Source organism: Mus caroli, chromosome 16 (genome assembly GCF_900094665.2).
Source record: "Mus caroli chromosome 16, CAROLI_EIJ_v1.1, whole genome shotgun sequence".
Taxonomy (NCBI): Eukaryota; Metazoa; Chordata; class Mammalia; order Rodentia; family Muridae; genus Mus; species Mus caroli.
Window position 1 is genome coordinate 46,841,357 of NC_034585.1, and position 22,870 is coordinate 46,864,226.

Here is a 22,870-nt window from a genome sequence, read left to right on the forward strand (position 1 = left end):
TTTTTTTTTTTTTTTTTTTTTTTAGTATGTAGTTTTATTCATGTAAATTTTTAATTGAATATTTTCTTTATTTACATTTCAAAAGTTATCTCCTTTCCCAGTTTCCTTCCCTCCCAGAAAACCCCATCACATCCCCCCCACCCCCCGCTTCTATGAGTGTGTTTCTCCACCTACCCACTCACTCCCACCTCCCTGCCCTTGATTCCCCTAAACTGGGGCATCTATTGAGCCTTCATAGGACCAAGGACTTCTTCTCCCACTGATGCCTGACAAGGCTATCACCTGCTGCATATGCAGCTGGAGCCATGTGTACTACATTGTTGATGGCTTAGTCCCTGGGAGCTCTGGGGGATCTGGTTGGTTGATATTGTTGTTCTTCCTATGAGGTTGCAAACCCCTTCAAGTCCTTCAGTCCTTTCTCTAAATCCTCTATTGGGGACTTTGCACTCAATCCAATGGTTGGTTGCGAGTATCTGTCTCTGTATTAGTAAGGCTCTGGCAGGCCTCTCAGGAGACAGCGATATCAGGCTCCTTTCAGCAAGTACTTGTTGGCATCCACAATAGTGTCTGGGTTTGGTAACTGTATATGGGATGAATTCCCAGGTGGGACAGTCTCTGGATGGCCTTTCCTTTAGTCTCTGCTCCACACTTTATCTTCATATTTGCTCCTGTGAGTATTTTGTTCTCCTTCTAAGAAGGACCAAAGCACCCACACTTTGTTCTTCCTTCTTATCTTTATTTTGCATATATGTGTTGTGTGTGATGCATACATACATGCATGTGTGAATGAATGTGTGTGTGGCCGTGTATGTTTGGAGACAGTAACTTTCATATGTCTTGCTCAATCATTGTCTACTTTATTTATGAGTCAGGGTCTCTCGCTGAACTCAGAGCTGGCCATATGCTTGACCCAGGGATCCCTTTTCTTGTCTCCTAAAAGATGGGTAGTCAGCCAGTATGCCTGTCTGGTTTGTAACATGGGAGTTGGAGCTCTCAACTCAAGTTCAGTTTCTATGCTTTCAGAAAAGTATTTGATCTGAAGCACTACCTCAACACCTTCTTCCCAAATCTAGACAGGAAATTTCAGATATGTAGCCCCTAGCCTTAATACTGTGTTATTTTAGGAATCCCATGGGGGGCGGGGAACTTAGTCTTAGACCCTGCTCTCAGCTTCCCACATGAGCCAGCTTGTTTCTGAAATGCATATGCTGTCATTAAAATAGCCCCCATTCTCCCAGAGAACTTCCCACAAAAGCATTTTTAATTCTTTAACCAAAATGTAGTTCAGCCTTTATTCTACAAAGCCAATTTGTTTGTGTTTCCAGGCTCAATCACAATCTATTTGTAAAACCTATTTAGAACTGGAGTCACATAGCCAGAAATGATCATGTTCTAATTTCCTTATTAGAAACTTCTCACAGCTGGCAGCACTGCTGATTGCTCCGCTCCCAGGTCCATGCTCCAGCACCACATTCTTTATCTCCTTTCCAGATTTTGTTGTTCATCTTCCCCCTCTTCCTCCAAACATACAGATGTCAACTCAAAGAGAAACAAATCCTGACACTCTTGCCAAGATGAAGGTGAAAGAAGAGACTGCCACCTTTATACCTGTCAGTGAGAGAATGAAATTGGACTGTTCATAATGCCAGCAGGTAAAGAAGGTGATGTTCACAAAACACACAACGACAAAAAGGATGTCTTAGGACCCAGATTTAAAAAAAAATCACTGACTCTGAACGACTTGGAGAAATGATGTTTTCTAGATATTGGATCAGGAAGAAACAGAAAGCCAATGCAGCATACAAGAAAACTTATTTCACCACCATTTTTCTGGAGCATTTTTCTTTATAACGTAGGTAAGCCAGTCTTTATGACATAATAAGATATGTCTTTTCAAGATAATTTAAGCATTCTCTGATGGCGCAGGGTCTTGAAGTATTTCAGTGTCTGTGTCAGTTGAAGTCTTATCCTTCCAGGCTGGTGCAAATGATTTTTTATGAAGCTTCTCTCAGAGTTGCGCCAGCTTCTGATATAACACGGCCATTTGTTTTATAGAGTATTATAGATTTCACAGCTCCAAGCAGAGGCTGCTGTGAAAACTGGGAAGATGGTCCCTTTTCCCTTTAATGGTGGTTAAAGTAATGCTATATCAAAAGGGTCACCTCCATAATAGATTTTTCAATTGCCCAGAGACCTTGCCGACCATCTCTCTCAAATTAAACTGAATTGAGAAACAACTTGGTCCACTAATAAGGAAAAGTCAAATAAAGCTGTAGCCTTTGTCACTCAGCACTGCTCTTGTTCCCTCAAAGAGTCGTGGGGGGCAGGGAGTGAGGATTGGGCAGAATGGCATGTTTCAGACCTCAAAGACGGAACATTAATTTGAACCGGGCAATTCTACCCTCCCTTAAAAACATATAAAAGTTGTTACGGTCATCTAATCTAGTAAAACTCTTTAGCTGTGCTTCCAAACTTCTTGGGAGTTCCTCGGTGAACTCTCATACAGCTCCCCCTTCATCCTACCATTCAAATGCACCTCCTCAAAGATCCCCTTTAGGATATGCATCGTGTTTGTAATCTGGTGTTGAGGATTATACTGGTTTAGTAAACTAGTAGTTGTAGAGTCTTCTTCAATAATCACAATTTCACTATCACTGACTAGTTAGCCAGGGTTACAGTTCCAGGCATGGTATCCCTCTTGTTGAGCAAATTTTAAGTAAAATGAGAGAGATGCTGGTTACCACCAAGGTATATATGCCACGACTGGAACCATAGGGTTATTGTGCCATGCTGGTCATTGATGTGATTCATAGGTGTCATAGCCAGATAGGACTGTGAGTTGTCACCATTCCCTGGCATCATCTGGTGTCATTAAAACTATTTTTCTGTGAGATTGTGTCTCCTGATGACATCAGGAGCTATACCTGTAAAAGTCTTACCCACATGACCATCTTGACCTTATAAATGTGAGCTGAACAATAATGACGCGAATAACATGCTAAAGTGGACCAAAAAAGACTCATAGTGCCTCAAACCTATGCTAAGACCACAGGTAACTGAGTAAAAGTGGGAGTAGGAGAGGCGGTCCTCCCATGGAAGAGGAAAACAATGGTTGTACAGTGCCAAACAACTCCAAAAGCATACAAGTAACATTATATGGACTCAACGGGTTATTTTTAGGGATATCTTTCTATATGTGTATGTGTATATGTATATATGCACATATATAAATACATATGTGCATGTAATAACAACTGAGGAAAAAAGAGGCCATGAACTTGGAGGAGAACAGAGAGGGGTTTGTGTGAGGGCTTAGAGGAAGGAAAGGGAGAAAGGTAATTACATTAGAATCTCAGAAATAAGAAAATGTCTTGGAATAAAAGAATATGGAATACATTGGGGAAAAGATACATATCATGAAATGTCCACTCAATCACTGTCTACCCAGTATTTACCTACCACCCCAATTATTTCTTATCAGTTTATTCAAAGCCCAGGTGTCCAATTTAAAATCACTTTCCGGGACAGGGATGTAGCTCAGTCGGTAGAATACTTTCCTAGGCCAAAGCCCTAGAGTTGATTCCCAGAAATATGTGAACTGGGCTTGTGGTCTTACGGCTTAGGTGGTAGAGACAGACAACTCATGAGTTCAAGGTCATCTTCTGACATCTGTTGAGCCCAAAATTGGGCTACATGAAACTCTGTTCCAAAAAATACAGTAAAACAAAAACTTATTTTAAAAATGCTTTCCCATACAATCAAGAAATGGAATTATAGTATATAATGTCTTTACTTTAGAGGGAACTTGTTTACCGTATGATTTGGATTCTTAATCTTGGTCTTTGCCTTCTGTTTTATGTTGTTTAGGATTTACACTTGGCATTTGAAAGTGTAGCAGAAATTTTACAATGTTAAGGAACTCTAAGTCTGGGATGATAAATTAGTAAGATTGAAAGACTCTGGGCTTTAGTGTCATGACTGGCTTACCTCAACAGCAAGAGACTGACTAACTCTGACCTTCTGTAAACACATTCCCTACTTGAGGCATCATCTGTTGTGTTTCACTGCCCACAGCTGTAAGTAAATCATTAACAGTACTTCTTTTTAGCCAATGAGGAGAGTCGGAGACAGTAAACTTGTCTGGAATATTTCCTGTCCAAATGTACAATTCTAACAACTATTTGACTTTCCACCTGGGTTAGACAGGGCTGCCCCAGAGAAATGAAGCAAGAACAATAACAACACACACACTTACAAAATTGTTAATAATTTCATGTATGAGTACTGTATTTATATGATTTCTACCCTTTCCTCTCTTCTGTCCAACTAACTTCTTTTCTGTTCCTTCCTGGCTCCCTCTCAAATTCAATACCTTTTATTTAATTATCATTATATATGTGTGTGTATCCACACACAAATATACAAATAGTCTTCTGGGTCTTTCTGGTTTTGCTCACATGTATATGTTTAAGGCTGACTTAAAGGCTGGGATCAATAACCTATCAGGAGGTTCATCCCTGCCGAAGACTGGTTCTCTTAGCAGCTGTTGATTGCCTATAGCTCTGAACCAGTGTTAAGGTCTTATGAAATTTTCCCAGTTCATAGTGGCATGTCAGTTGGTACTTCCATTACACAGGTTTTGTTCAGGAGACCACATTTTGGAGACTACCTTAATGCAGATCTGTAAATGTAACCTTTATTCACCTGATTTAACTGCCACCTCACAGGCTTACTGATGAATAAACTCACCATTTCTAGTTATTTTAGAATTCCGTCTGGCTGATTCAATTCATCTGTTATGGCCCAAACTCCTCTCCAAGCTGATTGATGCAAACTGGCTTCTCTTAGCTTCTGGCTGAATTTCGCTGCTTGGCCTGAAACTAACTCTAGCAATTTGTTCTAATCTTCTGGCTCCTTTTCATTCTCTGGCTCATTCTGTTTTCACCTTCAACCTGTCTCTGTAAAACTGACCCAGCAAAACTGCCTTCCCTCCCTCTCTCTCTGCATTGCTCTCTTAAGTCGCCTCTCCTTTCTGCACTGTTCTCCTAAGTGTTGGGTGTGGTCTATCTCTGACTCATTCTGTCAAATCTTTCTCTGATTCATCACTTTGTCCGCCCTCAACTAGATGGCAGTATCCAACATGGTTGCTTCCTTCTACAAACTAACTTTACCTACATTGTTAGGGATTAAAAGTGTGTATGAAGGGCGTGCTTATATTCCAGCCAGAGCAGCCATGTTGCTAGATTAAAATTCCTCTCCACAGATTCTCTGTCATATATAGGAGACATTTTCTCACAACAGATGTACTATTCCTCTGGCTCTTATAATCTTTCTACTCCCTCTTTCATCATATCCCATGAACCTTAGAAGGTGTTATAGATGTGTCATTTGGGGATGGGTGCCCCATAGCTAGCTGTTTTGACTAGCTATGACTTTCTGTAATGGTGTCTGTCTGCTGTAAAAGGAACTTTCTTTCATGAGGTTAAGAGCTACATTCTCCTGTGGGCATAAGGATAAGCATTTGTGCAGTTAAAATAATACTTTAGGAAAGTGACAGTAGTTGGTTTTCTTTAGGGTCCATGACCTTACCAACTATAAGGAGTTGGCTAGATTTATAGTACTAGGCATGAGTTCCCTCTGGGTGAGTAGACCATAAGTCATAGACAGACAGCTGTTGGTTGCCCTCAAGATATAAACACCATTATTGCACCCCTGGGGATATCTTGCCATACTGTTGTGGTGGTTCACAAGCTTTATATTTAGTAAGGATTATTGATTGCTTCTCTCCCTTGGCAGCTTGTGTAGCATCTTCAGATACTGTGAAAGCTACTCTTCAAGGAGGAGACATCCAGGTCAGTTCTCCCTTGATTCCTCCATGTTACACCAGTAACTTTTAAAGGAATTGTTTCATTCTATCGTAAATGCTGAGAAGTACCAAGATCTGCCATCAAACCTCTGTAGACCTGGGAGAGCCAATGGCGCATTCCAGTCCAAGTCAGAAGAAGTGAGAGCCTGAAGAGCAACGGTGCATGTCCAAAAACAACGAAAGAGTAATGTTTCAGATCAACTGGAAGGAATTCTCTCTTAGCATTTTTGTGCTATTCCAGTCTTCAAACGATTGGATGAACCCCTCCCCCCCCCACACACACACAGGTCAGGACCATTCATAAGAGTCTACCAGTTCAGATGTTAAGATTATAAAAAAAAAAAATACCCTCACAGACATCTGGTTTGGTGTGTATTTGAAATGTCTTCTAAAGATTCAGGTTGATGGCTCGCTCTTCTATGAATCAGTGATAAGCCAATGATAGATTTGTATTTTAATGGACTGTTAGAAGGTGGTAGAACTTCATATGGTGGGGCCTAACAGGATAAAGCAAGTCACTGAGGGTAAGGTCTTAAAAGATATACTTTGTTCCTGGCCTGTTCCTTGCTTGTTCTTTGCTCTCCATCCGCCATGAGAAAGAGTTTTTCTCCACAGTGTCCTCCCTGTCATGATGTTCTGTCTCAACAGTAGCAGGGTCAAGTAATCATAGGTCAAAGCCCTGAAACCATCAGCCAAAAGAAACTTTCCTTTGTTCTGTGGTTTCTCTTGGGTTTCTTACTACAGTGATACCCAAAATACATTTGGTCAAATGTCTGCACATAACATGGCCCCATATGACCTAAAATGAACTTTTAGCACCATACATATCTTCCCTTAAACTCCTATTTGATGGACAAAGCAGAAAGGAAAGCATCATGCTTAGAAATGTAATAGAAGATAAGGAAAAGCAAGAGTTTCCTGAAGAGTTTATACCTATGCTCTGGAAGAGATAGAACTAGGGGTTGGGTATTCTGGGAAGAAAAAGTACACTATATCATTAAAAAGCTAATTATTACTCCTATATTTTTAGAATGACTTAAGGTGAACCTGCCTTCCTCTGGGTGGCCCATTGGCTACAGGATTGATAGGGTTAGTGATTGACTCAGGCCAGAGATTTTATCCTTTTGACCATTAGGAGTTTTCCCTTAATGTACCTTTAGTGATATTCTATATCATTTAATGATATTCACCATCTTGGGCTGCTTTATGTCTGAGTACTTGCCTATGGGATCTTGACCCTTGTACATCCAACTTACTTGTTCTGGTCTGTCTTAAAATTACTTGTACTAATATTTTGTCTAAGGTAAATCCAAATGGACATAAGAAGCAATTTGATAGTTATCTATTAATCTACCAGTAAAAATGATATATAAATACATATTATATATATGTAATATAAACTATATATAATATATTACATTATAAGAATATATAATGTGTTATAAAAATAAAATATATTATATAAACTATCTATCTACCTACATATATATACACACACACATATATATGTGTGTGTGTGTGTAAGTACATATACATTCGTATACAACAGCATATATATGTGTGTGTGTATATATATATATACATACATATATATGTATATATATATGTGTGTGTGTATATATATATACACACACAGAGAGATTAGAAAAATATTATTGACTTCCACCTGGTTTTTAATATCTAATCCCTGCAAATCAGTATCTCAATAAGAAAGCTGCAAATCTGTAATGCTATGTCTAAATATGTACACTCTGTGAATGTATGCCTTCACACACACAAACACACACACACACACACACAGCAGTTGATGGCTTTCATAGCCTTAAATTTTTATCTACCTGAGTGAGTGTTATCTGTGCCACTTTTTAAGCTCTAGGATGACAGGCAGCAATTTTATTGAGTTCACTTGACACCCCAGCTTACTCATCAGCCGAGCTTAAACAGTCCTCTCCACTGGTATTAACTCCCTGTATATTTTTACCCTTTAAGTAAGGTCTCAGAGACCAGAAGCACAGGCATAGCCAGGGAGCTTGTTAGAAATGCAAATCAGAAAACTTTCCTCAGAACTACTGAGTGTAAATCTGCATTTTAATAAGGTCCCAAGTGCGTCTCTTATGCACATGCAAGTTTTTGGAAGCCCTGATAGAGAGCAATGGTTTCAAACTTTATTGAGCATCCAAATTTCACTGTTGGAAGCCTTTTGGAAAAAAAATATATTCCTAGGTCCCACCCTCCAATTTTCAGTTCTGCATTACCGAGGTGGAGCCTGAAAATTTGCATGTCTAACAAGTTCTGAAATGATGCTGGTACTGCTGTGTTCTGAGCTACACTTTGGAGAACTTCTCATTTTAAAAATTTCAAAAGCACAATAGATAAAACCTCTGTGGCTTAGTAACCAGAAGTCTGGAAATTACCCTTCCACTCCTTGTGACCTTGAGAAGGTCTTCTCTGCTGCCTCCTGTCCTCATAGGTAAATAAAAGGAAGTGAGGAATCAGCCCAGCACAGCACTCACCTCCCCAGCATCTGTTTGCACGTCCTCCTCCCCCATCCCGCAGTGCCTGGAAACCAGGCATCTCATTTTAATTATCCTTCTATCCCCAATGAGACTCTAGAAGTCTCTTGGCTGAATGAGTGAATAAATGAGCAAATAAAGAAGTGAATCTAAACTTGGGTCAATGGTTATGAAAATATCTTCAAGTGAAAGGTATTTTTTATTATCCTTGTCTAGGAGAAGGAAAAATAAGAAATCTATTTGTGTAGAGTGTGGACAAGCTGCGCTACTCTTGTTTCAAGGACACTGATGACAACACCTATAGCTAACATGCCTGTGGTGACAATATTGGACTAGATGCAAAATGCAATAATAGTAAAGAAACCATACTCAAAATATTTAATCTATAGTCACAGAACTTGTGACAGTGGGAGGCCGGGTTTCATCAGTCTGCAGTATTGCTGTAAGAAAACAGATCCAAGATCAATCAAATTTTCCAGGAAACTGCCAACTGACATCTGTTTGCTGGGGCGCTGTTGTCTGGGTGAGTCAGAGGGCTTCAGAAGAAAGAATGTTGTAAGTTTAAGCTTAGTACTTGAGCCCCCCTCCCCCTTACTGGTGATTGTGTGTCTACTTGACACAAGCTGGAGTTATTACAGAGATAGGAGCCTCCATTGAGGAACTGTCTCCATGAGAATCCAGCTGTAAGGCATTTTCTCAATTAGTGATCAAGGGTGGGAGGGCCCATTATGGGTGGTGCCATCCCTGGGCTGGTAGTCCTGGGTTCTATAAGAAAGCAAGCTGAGCAAGCCAGGGGAAGCAAGCCAGTAAGTAACATCTCTCCATGGCCTCTACATCAGCTCCTGCTTCCTGACCTGCCTGAGTTTCAGTCCTGATTTCCTTTGGTGATGAACAGGAATGTGGAAGTGTAAGCTGAATAAACCCTTTCCTCCCCAACTTGCTTGTTGGTCATTATGTTTGTGAAGGAATAGAAACCCTGACTTAAATACACACTCANTTTGTGAAGGAATAGAAACCCTGACTTAAATACACACTCATTCTCTCTCTCTCTCTCTCTCTCTCTCTCTCTCTCTCTCTCTCTCTCTCTCTCTCGCGCGCGCGCGCGCGCACACACACACACACACACACACACACACACACACACACGAGTGGAGGCCAGAGGACAACCTCAGGTGTTCTACCTTAGGACTCACCCTGTTTTTTGAGACAGTATCTCTTACTGACCTGGTGCTTGCCAAGTAGCTTACAATGGCTAGGAAACAAGTCCCAGGCTGTAAGTTTGTCTTTGTTGTGCCAACATGGAGATGACTAAACATAAGCTAGATGCAGCAATTGAGCTATCTTTTGAGAGAAAAGGTCTCAGAAAGCCAAAAAGTATTGGCAGAGACAGGGAGAGAACACTTGTGCCTATATTCCAACCCCCGTGCATGGCACTTCCCTTGCTTCTTCACACGACCCTGCGGCACAACTCCAAGCTTTCTGGAAGCCAGGCCTGAGCTATGCAATACCTGTCAATGCAAAAATCAGAATTTCCACCACAAAGGAACTAAGAGATAAAGTATTCTGAAGCCAAATATGAATGACCATGGGCCAGGAATAGAGATTTAGGTCACCTCAAATGTCACGTTCCAACATAGAAGCAGTTTAAGGACATTCTTGTAGTAATAGAACAAGGTAAGCATTAATCAAGACACTCTGTAAACACATTGGCAGAAACATTATGTGGGCAGGGTTGAAACAAACTGGAAGAAACCTCTACTACAGACCTCAGATGCCATGTGAGAGCATTCTTACCTTTCTGGTTCACTGGAGAACTAGTACTCTGAAACATTCCAAATGAGGGTTGCAAAGCTGTTATGTTAGCTCAGGAACAGAAGACAGGGGAATACATCAAGAGACCTAAAGACAACCCAAGATAATTTAGCTCTAGACTTGCAACATTCCAAAGTATCCACAGTCACTGAAGTCCTCATCAGTTACTGAGCCTTCTAGAAGTTTCAACTCAAAGGATAAGCTTTGATCTGAGAACTTTCATTCATATTCATTCCTCAGATCCCATGACTTCAAGGAGGCCCAACCTGGTTTCATTCTCATAGACCAAATGAACAAGGAAGCAGTCTGGAAACGCTCCCTACATCTCTGTCACCTTGAAACACTTTCCTATAGAGCACAGCCTTACCATGACCATGGAGATAAAGAGAAGAAGCAAACGACTCTATCAGAGCCAAGGAGTGGATCTTGTGGAAAGATGTTGATGTTATTAACAGCTCTATATGGAAGCACAAGAACAACAGAATGGGATGGCGAGCTGACAATACCATTTCACTGAAAAAGAGGTGATGCTCTTGCCAGGCAGTGGTGGCGCACGCCTTTAATCCCAGAACTTGAGAGGCAGAAGCAGGCTGATCTCTGAGCCTGAGGCCAGCCTGGTCTACAGAGTGAGTTCCAAGACAGCCAGGGCTACACAGAGAAACCCTGTCTCAGAAAAAAAAAAAAAAAGGAAAAAAAACTCTTTTGAGTTGATGCTCTTAGTATTTACAAACACAAGTCTGTGTCTTTAAATTTTCATTTCCCTCTGCCTTGTACATCTGCTACCTGCTTAATTCCATTTTTAGGTTTTTCTTTTGAAGAAAAACATCAGCTTACAACTGGTCTACAATGCAGTGGGGTTTAATTAATGTTTAGGAAGAAGTTTGAGTTTCTCTGATGAAAGACGTTGGCTGCCACTCAGAATCTTTCAGCTTTTCTAGTGTTTGTTGAGGTTGAAAAGTGAGATAAAATTCAGTCAATCTGAATCACTGTTGATGGGTAAATGTTCACTTCATATGTTAAAGAAAATAGCCATTACCATCAGAAGGGTACTCAACTGTGTCTGTAATATTGTTAAAGTATAATCCAAAATACCTGAAGAACGAGGAGGAAAAGGCTATAATCGCAGAAAAGTGGATATCAGATTACAACCAACAAATAATTTTGAGGGACAGTTGTGCATTCCTGAGAGATGAGCCAATAAAATCACCAGGAATTGGTAAATACTAGCTTTTAGGTATTGTGTCTGGGAGAGCTGAGTACAGCGTCTCCTTGAATTTGCATTTGAGATCAGTAGCTCTAAGGAGCAGAAAGTTAAGCGGAGTCCAACGTGGGTGTAGCACATTAAACACCCATATCCTTGCATATGCAAATTAGTGTAAACATTTGATTGACTGTGGGAGCCATAAGTGAATGTGTAAAGGATAGACGTCCTTAGTGAATGTCAAAATCAAGGCCTAAGGCCTATGGGCAATTGGCAATGCCAGACTCCTCCTCTTCCTCTTCCTCCTCCTCCTCCTCCTCTCCTTTTCCTCTCCTTTTATTTATTTTGAAACAGGGTCTTGCTATACAGCCCGGTCTGCCCTTGGATTTACAGAGATCCTCCTGGATCACATCTCATTTTTTAAATTAGGAAAGTAAGTACCAGAGAGATGAAGTATAAATGCTAAGTATCAGCAGTATGGGAAGTTTAGTGAAAGAAGAGAAAAGTAATGCTGTACCTAGTCCATATGGAGCCTGTCATATCTGCCATTGTTTCACATCTTCAAAGAGTTCAGGGCCAGCAAGGTGGCTCAGCCAGGAGAGCATCTGCAGCTAAGCCTCGTTGCCTGAGTATGACCCTGAAATCCACAGGGTAGATGAGAGAGCAACTTCTGCAAGCTGTTCTCTGACCTACACACACACACACACACACACACACACACACACAGTGTAGTACTTGCTCCCTTTCCCAAATAAATGAATAATTATGTTTATTTTAAGTTCTGTGGGTGTTGGGAAGATGACTCAGTAGGTAGAGTGCCCATTTAAAAAAGCATAAAGACCTGCATTTAGCTTCTTAGAACACAAATAATAAGTCAGGTGTGGTGGCATGTCACCTGTGACCCAGAGCCTGGAGGTGTGATAGAAACAAGTATCCAAGTTGCTCACTGGCCATCCTGTTTGACTAAACAGCAAGCTTCAGATTCACTCAGAGACTCTGTTTTAAAAAGAAAACTATAAAATAATCGAGGAAGACACCTGTTTTCTGTTATAGGATATTTGAACATGTTTCTAGTTAGGGTGTGGCTCAGCCTCTCATGGAGAGCAGAACAGTAGATTTGAGAGAAAGAGAGGGAGAGAGAGAGAGAGAGAGAGAGAGAGAGAGAGAGAGAGAGAGAGAGAGAAGAGAGAAGAGAGTGAAGAGAGAAGAGAGGAGAAAGAAGGAGAGAGCCTTACCAGGAGAGTTTTACAGAGGCAGATTGAAGAGAACAATCTGGACACAGGTGAAGACAGAACGACCAGGGAATGAGAAGGGACCAGAAGATTAGAACAGATTGCCAGAGATAGTATGAGGTCAAGTAGAGCAATTCAGAAGAGGCCAAAAGAGAGAAATCAGGTTGAGTCAGTCAGCCTGGAGAGGAGTATGAGAGAAAACAGCTGAGTTGAATCAGTCAGGCAGAGTTCAGAAAGAACAAGAAAAGGTGAGTTTATATTCAGCGTAAGTCTCAGAAGACGAAAACATTCTGGGCCTAGATTAGATTGTACAGAGATTAGAAGCTTCCAGGACTCGGTCTAGGTTAGCAGATGCAGGCAGTAAGCCTCCTGGACAACAATTACATCAGGCAGGTAAAAGATACTCTTACACTGTCTGGCCCCTGGTCTCAACATATCCACCTATGCATACACACATCCACGTATCCACATGAACGTATACAACATGTTATATTATTATGTTTTATGGATGAGAAAAGATCATTAGACTATATATGTGCAGATAGATGGATGGATGAATGGATAGATGGATAGATGATAGATAGATAGATACATAGATAGATACATAGATAGATAGATGATAGAGATAGAAATATAATGCCACATAGTACACTGGAACTGGGTTGTGCAATGAGGTTTATCTGAGCCACATTCATTCCTCTTTGTCACTCTGTGTCCATGGCAGAAATCAGACTCTTATTTCCTGTATTACCTGTACTTCATTTTGGGTATAGGAGTTATTATAACAAATCAGAATATTCCAGAGCTATTATTACAGGAGAGATTTAATTATATCATAGAGGTAACCATGGGACATTCACATTTCAACTGAGATTCCAATATTAAAATGTTTCCTAGTAGCAAAGGCAGGGAGATACGGCTCTTTTCACAGCCATGATGTAGCAGAGAATGCTAATAGAGGAGAGAATCACAAACAGGCCAGACAGGGCAGAGTTCTAAGCAGACAGAGCCGAAGTGTCATGTAAACAAACCCAGAGAGAGGCATTGCTTGGCAATTAGAAGCAGGTATTTTGCAGAACGTGTTGGGGGGAGCCAGTCACCATAGAAATCGGTAGGAAAGGAATGGATTTAAAGAGAAACACAAGAAATTTCATGAACTGAGGTAGACAATAATCTCCATATTGCAAGCAGGGTGCACCGCATCCATCGTTCTGGCATAGACTGCCCCTGGCAAAAAAACAGTATGACATCCACAGCAAGGGGCAACAGATCTGGCACAGAGAAGTCCCAACCCCATGGAAGCAGCAATTATTCCTTTAATCGCAGAAGGATCTTGGGTTTCACAGTCCCACATCCATCATGTGTTCCTTGCTGTCTACAACATCCATGCTGAGGTTGTGCTTCATTGCATGGACTTGAAATGAGACAACTGGGTTTGCATCCCCATCTCCTCCGTTGCCAGCAGGGCCACCTTTGGAGAGTTCCCTAATCTCTCTGTGAGCTTCAGTTTCTTTCTATGTAAAGTCAGATAAAAACTTACAGACACATCGCCTGCCTGGTGAGTTAACTACATCGGTGCTTGTATGAGAACTTGGCTTCTTTACAGTTTTACTGTTGTGAAGAGACACCATGACCACCACAACTCTAATACAGAAAAACATTTAATTGGGGCTGGCTTACAGTTCAGAGGTTTAGTCCATTGTTGTCATGGAGTGAAGCATGGTGGCTGGCAGGCAGACATGATGTTGGAGAGCTAGCAGAGTTTTACTACCCTGCAGGCAGCAGAAAGAGAAACCCCAGAGCCTACCCTCAGTGAGACACTTCCTCCAATAAGGCCACACCTACTCCCACAAGGTCACACTTTCCAATAGTGCCACTCCCTATGGGCCTATAGGAGTCATTTTCATTCAAACCAAACACGGTACTGTTCTCATCACTGGCAAAATACCTGACAGAAGTGACTTAAACATTTTACTGTGATTCATAGTTCAGAGGCTGCTCCTTCATGAGGTCCCATGCTACTGCACCTTGTAGTGTGACCTGTTAGCATCTGAGAGGATAAGAAAACAGGAGGCCACATGGAACCAGATGCAGGTGTCATCTTTGTAACCCTCTCTCCAGCATCCTAGCTCTTTCAGTCCAAGGGCTCTACAGCCTCCAACAGTGCTACCAACTCACACATTTGAACACACAAAAGCACTTTCACAGCCAAACCATAGATAATAACAGTATTGGATGGAGCTGGAATTAGTATTTGTATATAATAAGAGCTTGATAAAACTGAGTTTGACTTATGACCTCACAAGGGTTGATATTAGGTAGGATTAATGCCTGGCATTGTTTCCTACTTGAAGTATTTTTCATTCACTGTCGAAGCAGAAATTTATTTATCAAGTCCTAGGTTAGCCCAGGCTTGTACTGTACATCTATTACTCATCAGGTAAGTGCAACCTGATTTTTAAAAATTACATTTTATTGGGTCAGTGTTTATCTGCATGTAGGTCTTTGCAATATGTGTGTGCCTGATGCCTTTAGAAGCCATAAAAGTGTGCCAGGTCCCCTAGAACTAAAGTTACAGATTGTGTGAGCTGCCATGTAAGTGCTGGGAACTGAACCCAGGTCCTCTGCAATAGCAGCCAGTGCTCTTCACCACTGAGCTCCACAACCTAATCTTTGCCATCAAGATTCTAACACACAGGACAGGCAAGCAAAAGACTGTTTCCACCCCACACACCATTCGGAAAGCTATCCTAAAAAGACTTTTCTCCGATGTTTCCAATAGAATCCACAGTATGAGATATTGTTATATTCTCTTCTGATGTCACTCATGATTGTAGGGAACCAATCACAAAGCTAGACTCAACATCTTCATCTGAGAAATCGCTTGGCTTAAAAGCCACCATGGTGTCTATATGACACTCCATCCGTGCTCCTTGACCTCCTTCTGAAAGTCCCCCTGCAGTAAGTCCACACTGTCTAGAAGACAGATTCTCTAAGAGTACCAACACCCCAAAAAAGACTTTAAAAAATAATCAGAAGTAATACAGATAGATGAAGTCCCCGAGAGAAAGAGTGGAAGAAAGAGTGAGTAGACAGACTGACCATGTGCACAGTCAGTTATGATTCGGAGTGAGTTTGCCCACTGGCAACCCTCTGACAGGTAATTTACATGGTTTGCATTAAGTAATAAAGCAGCCGCAGGCAAAGAAACCCTCACTAACAGAAATGTGCTGCTGCCACTGCCTTTGTGGGGTAAAGAATGCGAGGTCCAAAGGAATCCCCAGGAAAACGTGGATGGGGTCCAGGAGGAGAGCCAGGAACCGGCTCCATCTTCACCCTGGAGATACTGAAATGATTATGAGACAAAGAGAGAGTTGGCACCCTGAGTTCCATGATAAATAAAACAATATGCAACCTGTCGGGTGGCAGGTGAAATACCAGCAGAGAGTGTTTCCAGCCTTCTCCATAAGCTCAGCATGGACTCATCAAACTAGAGACAAAGTAGCCAGGATAAGGGCCAGTGAGAAGGTTCAATGGGTTAAAGCACTTGCTGCCAACCCTGAGAGTCTCATTCAACCCCCAGGATCCACAGTGTGGAAGAAGAACTAACCTGAGCGAGTTGTTGCCTGACCCCAAACAAACACAAAGCCACCACCCCAACCCCCAAACATGTATGCATATGTGCTTTTCAAAGCCAGTACTAAATAACCCAGAATGAAGCTTGCTGTCATTTCCCTTCCAGAGATGCACCAATTTCTCCCCCGCCATGTTTGTATGCTTGTGCGGTTGCTTTGGTGATCTTGAGTGACACAGAGCAGAAATGTAAGCGAACCAAATCAAATAAGAAGTCTCCTCGGTCAAACCTAACTCAGAACCATTATCACACAGGTAGAGATAGCAGCGTGGCCAGCCAGCCGGTCACTCAGAGGGAGTTTCTGTCACTCAGCCAGACTCAGTCCCTAGAGAAGATTTTGAAAGGTGCTGTCTGGCTCCAGTGAAAACCCAATTTAAAGTACTTACCAGATGACCAGGCTTCAGCCCCTTGACTTCTCTCAAATGCAAAGAACCTGATGACTCTAAGACTTGATTTTGACATGACTATCAACTATGTTCATTATTCCCAGCAGGACACACAGAAGGGAAATTTATGCATGTCCTCCTTCGGACATAATGAAACATTCCATGAACCGAAAACCTTGGAACCCAATTATAAAAACCAAATTGCTATTTTACTCACAAAGATAAAATAGCTGTGGTCTCATCAACTTTGCCCTTTGTAATTTACCTTATCTCATGGATTCCTCAAAATGAGGAACACATTTGTCCTATTTGGGGATTTGTTGGTCACAGGTAACAGAAACTCAATTTAGTCCAAGAAAACAGGGCAGAATGGGGTGAGGGGTTACTGTAAGGTTATAACATGGGCTCACTGAGATTATGCCCAGGAGAGACAAAACTGATATAGCAATAGTAATCTCCCCTCCCTTGGGACTTAAGCTCACCCTAGTCTGAGCATTCTCCATATCATATGACTAGATAACAGAAGTGCTCGGTTATTAAGGACTAAAGTGAGGGACAGATTGCTTGATATGAAATACAAGCAAGGTGTCAACCCCAAACAGTATGGGATGTCCAAGTCTAGGGTTCTGCAGAACATTTGTCACATGGGGAGACTGAGGTGCAGTTAGAAGAACTTAGTCAATATAGCTAGCAAGAGGCTGCATGGCTTCAGCGAGCTCAGCATTCCATACAGTCACAGTCAGCTTTGCATCGCAAAGCTCACTTGCAATTGGATCACTGGCAGAGTATTTAATCTTCGTGCTTCAATTTCCTCCCCATCAGAACAGGCTCTCATGTCAAAGGTTTGTTTTTAGGATTAAATCGAATGAGTTCCTTTATTTGAGTCATCTAATTCAGTGCCTGGGAGATAGCAGCACACACAAAGCTAATAGCCTCTATCTGACCTTAGAAACCATGCCTTCACCTGCATCTCAGTTTCATCGCTGAGTTACACAGAGTCTTCTGGGGTTCAGCCCTGTGTCAGTAAGCAGCCACTCCCAGACTGTCAGCTCCGAGGGGACTCTTGTCTCATTTCTTTTGCATCCTACCCTGGGCTGGCCAAACACATTGGTAGTCTCTTCAGGTTCCTGCGGAATTAAACCGGCTGAATGAGTTCACATGTCACTTCTCTTCCCAGCAAATCCCCTAGGATCATGCACCATTTCTTGTTTCATTGTATCTTCCCCTGGCTGGTTCTCTGGGGGAACAAACCTATTTTGCTTTCCTTGGTCTCCATTTTCTCTCTCTCTCTCATGCAGCTCCACCTGGAGGCGAGTGGCTTGAGCTTGTCAAAGCAATCAAATCCATCCTAGCAGAAAAAGATGACCCAGTCTAGAAGAGCCCTTTAATTCCAGATGACTCCAATTGAAGGGACCGAAGCAGAACTCTTGAGTCTCCGATATCTTGAGTGTGTCATCATGAAATCTCTTTGATGGGGTGGGAGATGGTATGGAGATCTGAACATCATTACATCAAACAGGAAAACTACTTAGTTCATCGTCTCACAATCCTTCCAAAGTTAGGACGGAGTCTGCATGTCAAACCAAGGCATTCAGAATTCTCTTAGACACATTGCCAACTCTGAAGACAGATCCAGCACCTCATGCATGAATGACAGGAAAGGATGCAGAAGGGAATTCGTATCTGACAAATGCTGTCTGCATTGAGCAGGGCACTTTACATTACAGAATCTCATTTCCCCAGCAACTTTGCAAGGTTGCTAATATTATTCCAATTTTATAGATGAAGATTACCAAAGTTAATTGACTCTGGATATGCAATTAGAAAGGTGATGTACTGGAAACCAACAGAGGAGCCGCTATAGACACCAGATGAGTGTTGCTTCCCCAAACTACTGTTTTCCAAACTTTACAAAATGCAGTTTAACTACCCATTGACTGAAAGAAAAGACTGGTCACCAAAGCATCTAGCTGAGAAAGAAGAAAGGTAAGTCTTGGCTACAAGCCAGGCAACTGAGTTAACCATCACTGATATAGAAACTTTTGCACTCTTTGAAGACGCTGAAGGATGCTTAAATTAATTGATACTGGGCTCTACCTGTTGCATGATCATTGACAAATTATTCAAACTTGATAATTTCCTTACCTACTAAAAAGATGGATACCATATGCTGTTACCTCCCAATATGATAAAGATTAAATGAAATGGCTTTTGTGAAGTGTCCCTTGCTTAGGATTGTGCCTGGCTCATCATACTATGCAAGCTATCATCAATAGTTGATATTTTTAAGGAAATGGGAACATTTTTAAATGCTGGAATTGCTGTATGATGGCCAGTAGGCAGCTTCTCTCAAAAAAGAGATGCGATTCATTTAGAAATAGCAGTACATTTGCATGCAGACAATAATGCAATAATATCTTTAAATACAGCTTGTTCGCCTAAGAATATAAGAACAGACTGCTTCCCATTGGCTCTGAACACCTCTCTTGCTTGTTTATGTTGTTAAATTGCTTAGCAACCTCTCCTCCAGGCTTGAGCAGAGACATAAAATTTCAGTCAAGAAGAGAAAGGTGTAGAATACCACAAAATCTTATAGAAATCAATCATATTGAAGACTAAACACAAAAATACTTTTTGCAGTCAGGCGTGGTGGCTCATGCCTTTAATCCCAGCACTCGGGAGGCAGAGGCAGGCGGATTTCTGAGTTCGAGGCCAGCCTGGTCTACAAAGTGAGTTCCAGGACAGCCAGTGCTATACAGAGAAACCCTGTCTCGAAAAACCAAAAAAAAAAAAAAAATACTTTTTGCGTACATTATCTTCTCATGATTTCCCTTTTATTTGAATTCAATTCTTTTTCCTACCTCTCTCTAGAGATCGGAGCTGTCCGCAGTAACAGAGTGTGCTGATGGGAGTGGAAGGGACTTTGCAGGAAGGTGTCACTCATCGGTGATCTTGTATTTTCTTCTCCTTCCCTTTTCCCCTCTGGACCAGTTTAGTAATCATGAGCAGGAAGACTTGACAGTGATAAACTCCATATAGGAAAGGGTAAAACATTCACTTTTATGTTTTCAAGGAACAAGGGCCCAGCTCTTGCTTCTGTTAGTCTGTAATTCATAAGCCTACAATTCTCCTGGTCCTGGAACTCCATCAGCTATAAATATTCCTCTGCCCAGGGTCATAATCTTCTATGTCTGATAGCTTCCCTACCTTCTACATTCTACCCTATATACCTCATCCGTAACAGTCTCCACACTAGGTCTTATCATTGGCGATGCATTTTAAATCCTGTTTTCAAACAAGGTGGAAGCAGGCAAGTGTTTAATAGTTAACTGGGAACTCAGCCTTCTTTTTCTACAGGAATCTTCGAAGGCAGGGCCCCTAGACTGCCGCAGTAAGGACTCCAGAATTTCTGCCTGCCTCCTGCATAGGACAAGTTCTTTCCATACTGCGTTCTCTCTTTCTGTCCCTTACTCTTCCTTTTCTCTTCTTGAAAAGTACGACATGGATCAGACCCACCTCATGGATGATCTCAGGCTTAGTAGCTTTGAGCCTTGAATATCTCACTATGTCAAAGCTATATTTGCCTGTTTGCCCAAGGAAGTACATGTGCTATGAAAATGCCAAAATCTGCTTCAACTGTAAAAAATGTCTGATCCTTACAATACAGCTGAAAGGGACATTCTGTCCTGCTTAGAGTGTAGGTGGACGTAGGCTGCTAACATATACTTTACAGCAAAGGAGAAGAAAAAGGGGGGGTGGGGGGTAAATTGCAAACATCACGAGAGACACAAAAGACCTGAACTCAAATCAGAAGGTCAGAAGCATCAACTAGCTGCTTTCCAGAGAGCGCTTGCTTATTTAGAGACCAAAGATTAGATTCAGGCCAAGAAGAAGGACAGACCAGAAAAAAAGATTTGCTCAAGGCAGGGAAGTGGCATAATGAACTAGCAAATGGAAAAGTGCAGATCCTCTGGCCTCCCCTCCCACTCCCCCTCCATGTTCAGAGTGGAGGAAGGCTTGACTAGGGTGATCTGAAAAGACAGAGTGACATCTCCTATAATCTGTAGTGCTTAAAAATGAAGTCCCACTAGGAATATGGGTTTCAAATATAAGTGCAAAACAATTCTCCTTGAACCATACACCACACTGTGAGCTGGTGAAGAATACAGAAGCTTGAAATGCCTGAAGAGCAGAACTTTGAGGGCTGAGAGTCTTGCTAGATTTCCCATGAAAAGTCCCAAAGTGACCTTGGCAAAACCAGAGTTCGCTTAGAGGTACATTCAGATATGCCCCAAACTTCAAGCCAACCTCAGACCTAACATAGTTTCTGTCTGTCTGGCCTCCAGAGGAAAAGAAAGGGCTGGCTAATGGAGTCTCTATCTGGACATTTCTACAGTTGTTTAGTTAGCTGGTCCATTTGGTTTGGATTTCCTCCCTGATACCTGTAACATGACTCAGATTTATTGGCATGAGATGAGAAGCAAAGATGGAACCCACAGTCAGGTGTTTAAAAGCAGACGATAGAGCATTTGCTGGTTTTCCAGGATGATCCTGGCCCAATCTCCAGCACCCATGTGCAGGCTCACAACCATCTGTGACTCCAGATCCAGGAGCTCTGATGCCATATTCTGGTAGGCACCAAGCATCCACTTGTTGCACAGACATACGTGCAGGCAAAACATTCATACATATTAAAATCAACTAAATAGGTTTTAAAAGTAATAAACAAAAAGCAAACAATCGAGGGTAAGGAAGTAACTCCGTGGGTAGATGTGCTTGCTCTTAAAATGAAAAGACATGAATTCAAATCCCAACACCCATGAGGCAGTTGGGCATGGCTGTATCCCTTTAATCTCAGTGTTGTGGGGTGGAGACAGGTGGATTCCAGGAGCTCACTGGCAAGCCAGACTAGCCAAAATGTTAACTTGTGACATCTTTATGAGTGTGCATAAGTGCATACACTTGCACGTGCAGAATAAACTACATGTATGTACACATGTGCGCACACACACACACACACACACACCAGAAAGACAGAGAGAGAGAGACAGAGAGACAGAGTCCTAACAATAGTAGTAGGCTTACTTATATCTCAAAAAATAACTTTAAAATAATTAATGTTTTCCTATTAAAGGAAAAAGAGAGCGAAGTAAATCTAGGTTAAAAGATTAAGAATTTCAAATAAGAATGCAAGTGGGTAAAAACTAAAATCTGCTTTAAATCACAAATTCTAACAACAAGAACTCATCAAATGAGCTTAATGGCTTGTGAAATGTGGCATATTTAACTCAGAGAAAAGACAAGATCAGATTGCATTTTGTTTTGAGACAGGATTTCACTATGTAACCCAAGCTGCTATCAAATTCACAATCTTTCTGCTTTAGCTCTGGAGAGGTAGAGGCAAGAGGATCAGGTGTTCAGAGGGATCCTGGGATACACAGTGAGGTTGAGGTCAGCCTGGGCTACCCAAGACATTATTAAGTGGGGAGAGGATAGAATAATTTTAACACAATTTATTTTTAATCATTTCTCGATTATTTATGAGGCAACTATTTTGAGCTTTGAAATTGTTATCTAGAAGGCAATAGGGCATTAGCTTTGGAGAAGAAGTACCTTGGATGTGAATTTTTAATTTCTAAGCATTAATTGTTAGAACTCAGGATCTTGGCATAGTCTCCTGTGTCTTAGTTTCTTCGTCTCTAACAGAAAACGCAGTTATACTCCTCTGATAGAGTTAGTGTGAGAATAAAATAGACTGAAAGAAAACTACAGGGCAAGGACTGGTGGACCCATAATAAATGGTGCTTCTTATTACCACTTGCTAACCCACTCCCCACCCAGCTCCTCCCAGGAGCCTCTCTACCCCTGGGCCAGGGGTTTTAAAATTGGGTTTTAACTCCAACTCTGTTCATTGTGAATCCACAACTTTGAGTATGATCTTTAAATTCTCTATGCCCTACTTCTCCCGTCTGTAAAAAGGGCACACTTCAGAATTGTGAAGATGCTTACGTTAATGCGTTAATGCCCAGAACACAATGAGGAAACTCTCCCACATTCCCAGAGACTATAAATACGTAAGTGGGATGATGCTAGCCCTTCTCTCAAAGGCCTCTGATGACTCCTCATTTCTCTGGAAGAAATACCCAAGTACTTCAGAATCGTCTGTAAGATGCTGCAGACCCACTAGGGTCTTAGTATCACAACCTGGTCATTAATGTCTGGCATG

The 22,870-nt window shown here is 41.6% G+C and overlaps 1 long non-coding RNA gene across 1 annotated transcript in view; it reads right to left on the reverse strand.

The window, feature by feature from the left end:
• Positions 1-1,272: 1,272 nt before the first annotated feature.
• LOC110311203 overlaps positions 1,273-22,870 on the reverse strand; it is a 52,944-nt gene continuing 31,346 nt past the window's right edge. The window contains exons 3-4 of the long non-coding RNA XR_002379940.1: positions 8,773-8,819; positions 1,273-1,608 (exon numbers count right to left, since the gene is read on the reverse strand). This is a non-coding gene — a long non-coding RNA (uncharacterized LOC110311203). The remainder of the gene's footprint in view (positions 1,609-8,772; positions 8,820-22,870) is intronic.